Below are 8,853 nucleotides of genomic sequence, written 5' to 3' on the forward strand. Positions count from 1 at the left end.
TGACACATATAATCCAAAAACAGTTGCCACACATTAGAGAAAATATAGGGATTAGAATTCCCTTTGGTTGTATGAATCTGGCACATCAACTTTTCTGGACAGGGCTATTGTCCATGCTCTGGAGTACCATGCTTCAATGTTCAAGCCCAAGGCAGTGCACCATCGCATGGCTATTTCCATACGTGCCACTGTGAGGAGTTGACATGTCCTTTATTCCAAGTAAAGCGAGCTGAGGGAAAACTTGGAGGTCCATTTTGTATATTAAACTCAATTCCTGGAATACCAGAACACCAAATGGGCAAACACATTTGCAAAACCTCCACAAATAATAACTAACATGTCTGATACGCACGTAGAATCTGTCTTACATTGACTTCTGCATGCAGTGATTCGAAAATAGACCAAGAGATAGTGCAGGAATAGACAACCTTTTTGAAGATCAAGAGCTGCTTTTCCTCAAGAGAAAGTGGCTAGGGGGGCCCCAAGCCGAAAAGGTGGAGGATCCACCCTCTCTCTCTCTCTCTCTCTCTCACACACACACACACACACACACACACATCCTCACCCCCTCCATCAGCCCACCTACTGCATGGATCCTCAGCTTCTACTTGCCTCTGCACAGCCTTTCTCCCATTTATTCATTCATCATCAACATTAGTTCTCCTTCTTTCCTCTAAAATACCTTTCAATCATGTGAGAGTCACCTGGATATTTTACATTCCAGTTTCTCTGGCTGGCGTGGCTTTGAAGTACTAAATAGAACACATCTAAACAGAACTGATACAGTTTCATTTCAATGTATGCTTGCAGTTCAGATGACTTATAATAATGCCAATAATCACATGTGCATAAAAGGAAGGTTCATTTTAAATTCATGTCATTCACATTATGCTGATGAGGCTTTTCTATTTTGGATAAGCTGCATTCTCTCTTCCTCTCCCTTCTGCTTTCTTTAGCGGTTAGTCTCTGTCATTGGCTCATCGCTGCCATTCTGCAACATGACAACTTCATTTGTACTTTATAAGTTCCCAACCCTAACTGAGAAAGTCTGCTCTGTGATGTTTGGGGAAAATGGTACATGTTGTGGCTTTCATCGTTTTGGAAATGATTCCAGCTGAAGTTTTACTTCCCAAAAGTGGGACTTGTTTTAACTGCTCATAAAATTCTCTCCACAACAGCTAGCTGCAGAGAAATTCTCCTGTTGTTTTTGGTAAGTTCACAAAGCCTCTGGAAAACACCTTTCAGTCATGTGACTAGCAGTCACGAGCTATACATAAAAAGGCGGGGGGACCCAAATCCTCATTAATTTCCATGTACTGCTCTAGCTGCCTTCCTCGTAGTAAGGTTTTGCTTCTTCCTCCCCTATTTTAAACAGAGGCACTGGTGGTAGAGTACACTAAGCCCAGCAAATGTCAAGCTTTGCTTTAAAATTATTGGTATTTAAGGGAGGCATAATACCATTAAGTCTAAAGCTATTAAGATTTTCTTAGTGAAAACACACAGGGCCATTTTATGCCGTTCTGACAGAGGGCTTTAAATAAGCCCCACTGTGCGGATGTTGTAGCTTTTTCTATTTCCCAGGGAGAAAATGTCAGGAGAGTTGTGGTGATGGCACTTGGTTTGTATAAGACTAATAAAAGGATCGAGATGTAGGCATGTTTCTCCAGTTCTGGATTCCCGCCCCCCCTCCGTGGTCAGAACTTTGAAGTTTTTTAAAAGCTTTGTTCTCTTCCTCTTTGCCAGGCTAATAAAAAGAATTATTATTACTACCACATTTGTGTTTCTTGGATTTTTTTTATTTTTTATTTGGCTAATGCAAGTACTTTTACAACATAATTGCGCCGAAAAAGAGCAATTAGAATTAAAGGAGCCTTGGCCAATAAGTACAGCACTTATTTCAATTATACTAGTAACATAGGAAACCTGAAAGCCTACTTGAATTACCCAAATGATACTTTAAAGAGAGAGAGAGAGAGAGGGAGAGAGAGAGAGAGAGAGAAGAATTGCTTTTAAACTTAACAAAACTCTTAATTGGTGGGGGAAGGGTGGTTGATATGAATCTGTGGTAACCAGATTTGCAGTCTGAACTGTTCGTCTGCCACACTGTTGGCCATCAAAGAAGGCCTGTCTCACCAAGCTTTCTATTTTCACAACAGGATATCTGGTTTCTTTTATGAGGATACAGCTAGGTTAATTTGGTTTAGTGGTTTGCTGGAGGTAAGCATGCTCTTCACAGCGCAAACACCAAAATCCCCCCCTCAAAGCAGTTTCCTGCTAATAGCCAAGGTCTGATTGGCAGTTTTGCATTGTAAAGTGTGATTTGGTTGGATAAATATGTTTAGTCTAGTAAGCACTTTAGTGATTGAGTGTCTGTTAATGGATAAAGGTGGATTACGGTGAAACCTCTACAGGCTGTCATTGAGCACTTTAGAGATGTGAGATGTCAGAAAGGCAAGGGAGGCAAATTAATGGGGAACTGTGACCAAACTCGGCAAAACTCGGACCATATTTTAAACATTGGGTGGTGCTAATTTTTGCATAGTTTTGAAGTCATAATCTCACCAGAGGACCCACAGCCCGACTGAACCTCCCAATCTGGCCTTACATTGCTGGATTTTGTCTGGAAATGTAGACAGAGAATTTAAAGGCAGTTTTCAGCACTGAATGAATGTAACTAGAATGACTGTTTATGCTTCCTTTTAATAGATTCTCCTTTTCCACAAGAATTATAGATCCAGAGAACATGGCAGACTTCTCTTACTTCCGCTGCCTCTCCCCTGGAGTTCCCTCTTGTTTCTCAACTCCAGACTTCCAACCTCAGGTGCAAAAGGTCCGTTTTAAGGTATGTATATTGGAATGTAATTACTTTTGGGAGGGCATTTCCTTTCTGCCCACAATAAAGAAAGCATGGTGCTAAAATGCTAAGAGTAAGCATATTGAATTTAAACTGAAATTGATTCCTCCCCCCCTTTTGTTTTTTAAATTTATGGGTGATATCCAACTAAGTTGCACTCAAGAATAGTACTTTAATTGATGGAATCAAGTGGCTCAAGTCCACTGATTTCAGTTAGTCTACTCTGAGTAGGACTAGTGTGCTTTTTACTTCTGGAAATAAAAAATAAAAATTATCAGAGTATTTCTGAGCCAAGTCGTTAAAAACAACAACATGGCAGTGTACAATAAAATCATTAAACTATTTTGAAAATAATAAAATACAGAGCAAGGGACTAACAGCGAATCCAATTATTTATCTGAAAATGCTTGGTGGAACAGTCATGTTTTCGGCAGGCAGTAAAATATCAGAATTGCGATTGCCTGTCTGATTTTAGCAGGAACATTGTTTCAAAGTACTGGTGCCACCATGCCAAAGGCCTTAGTTTGCATAGAAACCAAACAAATATGTGATAACTGGGAAACAGAAGGGCTTCTCCAGATGATCTGGCTGATGTAGAAGGGAAAAGGTGGTCTTTCAGGTAACCCAGTCATAGGTCATTCAGGGCTTTATATTCCAACAGGAATACCTTGAACTCAGTTGCTGATGTACTGGCAGAGCAGTTTTCAGTCCCAATGTCACATGCCCATTTGGAGTAGCTCTAGCCAAAAGCTGGTCTGCCGATTTCTGCACTAGCTGCAATTCCCAAACAAACCTCAAAGTTATGCTTTTTGTTATTCTTATTACAGAGTACAGTAATTCTAAGCATTTTATTTCATATACAATGTTTATATGCAGCTTGATTATAATAAAACCTGTAAGCAATTTCTCCCCGCAAAAGTCCTTTGATTTTCAGAGGGCATTTCCTCTATGTACATAGGGTTGCAGCCTGTATTAATTATATATGAGAATTGATAAAAAATATAGTTATACAAATATCCAGTTTTCCCCAAAACAGCCTTCTCATCAATAAGATTTTAAGCGACATTTTTTTCTTTTTTAAAAAAAATTAAAAAAATAATCTACCCTAATACTTTTACTAACTTTTACTAAAAAAAAATAAAAAAATCTACCCTAATACTTTTACTAATATTCATGTACTGTGACACCACTGCTACATATAGCATTATATGAGGTGGTGAAAAGCAGCCTTTTCCAGCGTTATAATAGCTCAGGGCAGAGTCAGAAATGGATTTTTCAAAATGTTACGCATTTTACGGAAGGCTTAAGAAGTACCTTTTTTCCTGCCATGGTATGGGTATTCAGTGCCATGGTTTATTCAACTTTAAATGGAGTAGGCCCATTGAGATTAATAGCCATTAATAGTTTAAGTCCATCAATTTCAGTGCAACTTCTCTGAGTAAAGATGTGTTGAATACAACCCAACGGGCCAGATTCAACTACCCTGTTCCACTAGCAGAAGCCAGCATAAGGACTACTGCTAGCACAATGGGCTCCCCCCCCGCACCCCACCACTTCCCCCAAATTCACTCTGGAGGGACGGGGGAACCCCCAGAACAGGATACAAGAGGAGGAAATGGGAGGTTGTTCCAACAGGCGAGCAGAAATACATGCAATGACAGAACAACCTCCTTAGCTGTTGTACCTTGAATTCCATCCTATGTTTTTCATCTGGAACATGGTTTTCCTATAGAGGCATCCTCAGAGCATCTTACTGATGTGAAGGCAAAAGTGACAAACTAGCAGTTATTCTGGTTTGGATACAAGCAACCAGTGACTGACAGTAAAGTTTCTGCCTAAATGTACTGCTCCTAAGACTGGACTGTAAGTAAGAAGCCTATTTTAACAACTTGTAACACACACACACACACACACACAAAGAGAAAAAAGTGCACACACACACACACCAATAAGATTGTTTCAATATGACAGCTTTAAATCTTTCAAGATAGTTGATGTTTAAAACATGTTTGGCTATGAGAGAAGCCAAATTCTGAAATATGTCTTATTTTGATAGTAGGCTTAAGGAAATATATGATGGGAGAACGTACTGGCCTGCATATATGCAATTATGAATGAGCAAAAAGATATGAAGATAGCATGCAATGGGATATGAAAGGAGGAAATGATAGGTTTTTTTATTTTTATGATACAACTCATTAAGTCATTTTTTCTACTGCTAGTAATCCTGTAGGAGACATACAACATTTAGAAATAAAATGATTAAAATGCAATTAATATATAAAGCATTTTATTAAACACTGCATACCACATAATCATCATCATATCATCTCACTTCTTTGGAGGGGAAAATCAAACTGGACATCTTCCTTCAATTGATGCCCACCCCAGTTCACCTTCTCTCCTCTCCAACTTCCCCCATTGCTAACTTTTCACACAGAATCATCTTCTCCTGTCATCCAAGCCACTGCCATGTCTCCTCCTTTTGGAACTGGGCTGCTCCTTGAACTGCTACATGACTGTTCCCCCTTGTGCCCATACCATGGAAAGAGGGAATGGCTGAAGAAAGGAGAGCTCCACACTCACATCTGGGGCCTCCGTCTGCTAGTAATAAATATATTTAACCTCTGCAGCATTTACTACATCTGATACAGTATTTTCTTGCCCTCACAAGCTATGGTGAAATAGGAAGGTGCTACCCCACCCAGCCGGGACATGTGTGGCACCGTGGGTTAAACCACAGAGCCTAGGACTTGCCAATCAGAAGGTCGGCGGTTTGAATCCCTGCGACAGGGTGAGCTCCCGTTGTTCGGTCCCTGCTCCTGCCAACCTAGCAGTTCAAAGTGCAAGTAGATAAATAGGTATCGCTCCAGCAGGAAGGTAAACGGCGTTTCCGTGTGCTGCTCTGGTTCGCCAGAAGCGGCTTAGTCATGCTGGCCACATGACCCAGAAGCTGTACACCGGCTCCCTCGGCCAATAAAGCAAGATGAGCGCCGCAACCCCAGAGTCGGTTGTCTTCTTATATTGTTCCCAGTCTTCCAGCTGGGTTGGGGAATAGTTCAACCAAGCTAGAAGAGTTCTATGAAGTCTTAGAAGATAGGATGCCAGTCAACAGGTGACAGTTCAGCGGTGTGTCAGCAAAGTTAACACATATTTAGAGAGCCAAGTGTTATCCAGGAAGTTACAGCCTTTCCCAGCCTAGTGTCCTACAGATGTTTTGGATTACAACTCCCATCACTGACTGTTAGCATGCCCAATAGTCAGGGATTATGGGAACTGTAGTCCAGAATATCTCAAGGGCTGCAAACTGGGGAACCTTGTATTAGACCAAGGAGGTTTTCCAACAGCTTGTTGCACCTGCAGAGATTTCTCTGTTCTGAAGGTTCTTCGGATTTCGGTCTCTGTTGCCCTTACTATCTCTATTCCTGGCTGATCCTGGGACTGTCATACATTGCCTACAGAACTTGTGTTATGAGATGACTGGTAAATGCAGATAAGAAATGAATACACATACATACATACACACACAGAGACACATTCAGTGTTAATTAAAGTCTCTTTAACCTTGTCTTCCTTTCTCTTTGATCCCCTTTACAAGAACAATATCTCACATTTCACTTTTACAATCACTTAGGTGTACAAAGCCTTTGGAAACAGGACTAGAGATAGAGAAACGTTGCTTATGCAGCCATCTGGTGTGCTTTTTTATCACATTTTTAAAGGGCACTGGAACCATTGGATGGGCATGCTATTAAGTACTCATCCACTTATCAAGAGGAAGCAGCTGCCAGGCTGATAGCGAGCCCTTTCTTATAAACAAACTCCTTTGAGTATGAATATTATATTGGTGTCTTTAAGCTGACTTCACTATGCAGATAATAATATTCCAAAGGAATAGAATAGGTGGCAAAGTTAGCCAATGAATTCAAACACCTTGACAGCATCGGATACAGCCCAGTGTCTTCTCAGGTTCAGCCAGTCCTCAACTAGGGTCTTCCGTAATGATCAATAGCCATTTGTACCAGCCCTCCCTGGACAGCAATAGAAAAACAGCTGTTTCCACCTGGGAACTGTATGGAAGTTCTTTACAACTGTACAATAATAAACAGTGGGAAAGCTCAGCCCAGTTTAGAGCTCCTTTTGTTTGCACACTTTCCCTATCTTTGCATTTGTTAGACTGTAATTTTCTTTGCAATTGTATTTTATCAGGCTATTGTTTGTGTAGCTTTGGATTCTGCTGCAAACATATCTCAAATAAAATAAATGCCCAATTATATACCTCCCCCGCTTTCTTTCTGCATTTGCAAGTACATCATTACCAACTACAGAAGGCAGCTTGCATTTAGACAGAGTGCTCTTTAAGCAGCAAAGAATTACCCCTCCCTGGGAGAAAAAAAAAGTGTAAATACATAACATGATTTACCAGTTGTACGGCTCTAGGGTCTCAAATTCCCATAAATATAAGTGACAAATTATCAATAAATCATTCCTGGGCCTACCATATTGCACCAATGTTTATTGAAATCCTCTACTAATAAATATGAGAGTCACCTTTCCTAGCTGTACCCTGAGAAACAAAGATGACAGCAATTACAAACAGACATGAAAAATGAAAAATATGACTTTTGCAAGTAACAATTCTTCCCAGGCCTCCTTGGTCTGATTGACCTGTTCTAGAAGAATGCTTTATTCCACAAACACTGCACCAAATTGATACTATTTGTTCTATATCAACAAAATTGCAAGCCATATAGTTTTGAAAGGGGAAGTTCTAACAGGTAACTCCTGACCTTGAGAGGATTAATTCCCTTCCTTTTTTTATTATTAGTTGCAGATAATCTGTTTCAGGACCAAAAGGACTGTGTCTAAATAGCTGCTAATACTGTGCTGCATGATTTATGCTTTGAAATTCCAGTGTCACCACCATTAATCCCACAAAATTAAGTGGCAAGTGGAACAAACAGACGTGGCAATGTTCAGGGCTCAGTTATTACCCCTGTTATATTGAAATGTGGCATTATGGGCTGCGTGTCATAAATTTCCCCCCTGACAATATACCCAAACACATTTGGGTTTAAGTGTTGCTTACCTTGTATAAACAATGATGTATTGAATTGTCGAAGCAGGATCTGGCCCTTTATTCAATCCCACCCTGCACCTTCAGACACACCTCTCAAGAATTTCTTGAAATACAGATTTTCTCGTTTCTGAATCTGATATGAATAACAATTAATGTGTTAAGGGCATCCTTTCATTTTAACTCTCTTTTATTTTACAGGACAATACCTCAAGGGTATTGATAACAAAGATTCCCACCTTCAAGCAACTGAACCATGCTAGCTTTTAATTGTGTGTTTTTGCAGTTGTAAAGCAGTTCCTCACGCCACCTGCATTAATAGATAAAAAGTATGCTGTGAATTTGTAACACACAAGTCTAATTCACAAACAAATACTGAAAGTCAAGTTTTGGTGATACTCCTCAGAAATTATTGAATGGTTATAAACAAATGAAAATAAAAAAGACCCTTAATTACTTTATAATTTAATAAAAAATTAAAAAATTGTCCAGTGGCACCTTCGAGACCAACTAAGTTTGTTCTGGGTATAAGCTTTCGGGTGCATGCACACTTCTTCAAATACACCAATACATTTATAGATACACTTATATTTTAAGTGAATGATACACAGATATATAGCATGTACACTTAACGCAAGCAGATAGTGAGGACCAACTGTCAATTGCACCCCCACCCACGCAACACCCCATACCCCTCAACTATCCATTGGGGCATCCCATTTTGGAGGGGGTCACATGACTCATGCAGGTCACGTGACTCGCACAGGAGAACAGCCCTCGAAGACGGGCACTTGCTTTTCCACTGCAACATATTGGAGGGTATGCACCTCCTCAAAATGCACAATCCAATTACCCATATTTATTATCAGTTTATGATAAAATTTGCCTCGCCATATAGCTAGAAGCTATAGGCCACCAGCTC

At 40.1% G+C, this 8,853-nt stretch overlaps 1 long non-coding RNA gene across 1 annotated transcript; it reads left to right on the forward strand.

Moving 5' to 3' along the window:
- The first annotated feature begins 1,172 nt into the window (after positions 1 to 1,172).
- Positions 1,173 to 8,321, forward strand: LOC308485779. The gene is made up of 3 exons (XR_013990766.1): positions 1,173 to 1,210; positions 2,707 to 2,842; positions 8,133 to 8,321. It is a non-coding gene; the product is annotated as an uncharacterized lncRNA (long non-coding RNA).
- The last annotated feature ends 532 nt before the right edge of the window (positions 8,322 to 8,853 follow it).

Source organism: Podarcis pityusensis (genome assembly GCF_964106645.2).
Source record: "Podarcis pityusensis genome assembly, chromosome: 9".
Lineage (NCBI taxonomy): Eukaryota > Metazoa > Chordata > Lepidosauria > Squamata > Lacertidae > Podarcis > Podarcis pityusensis.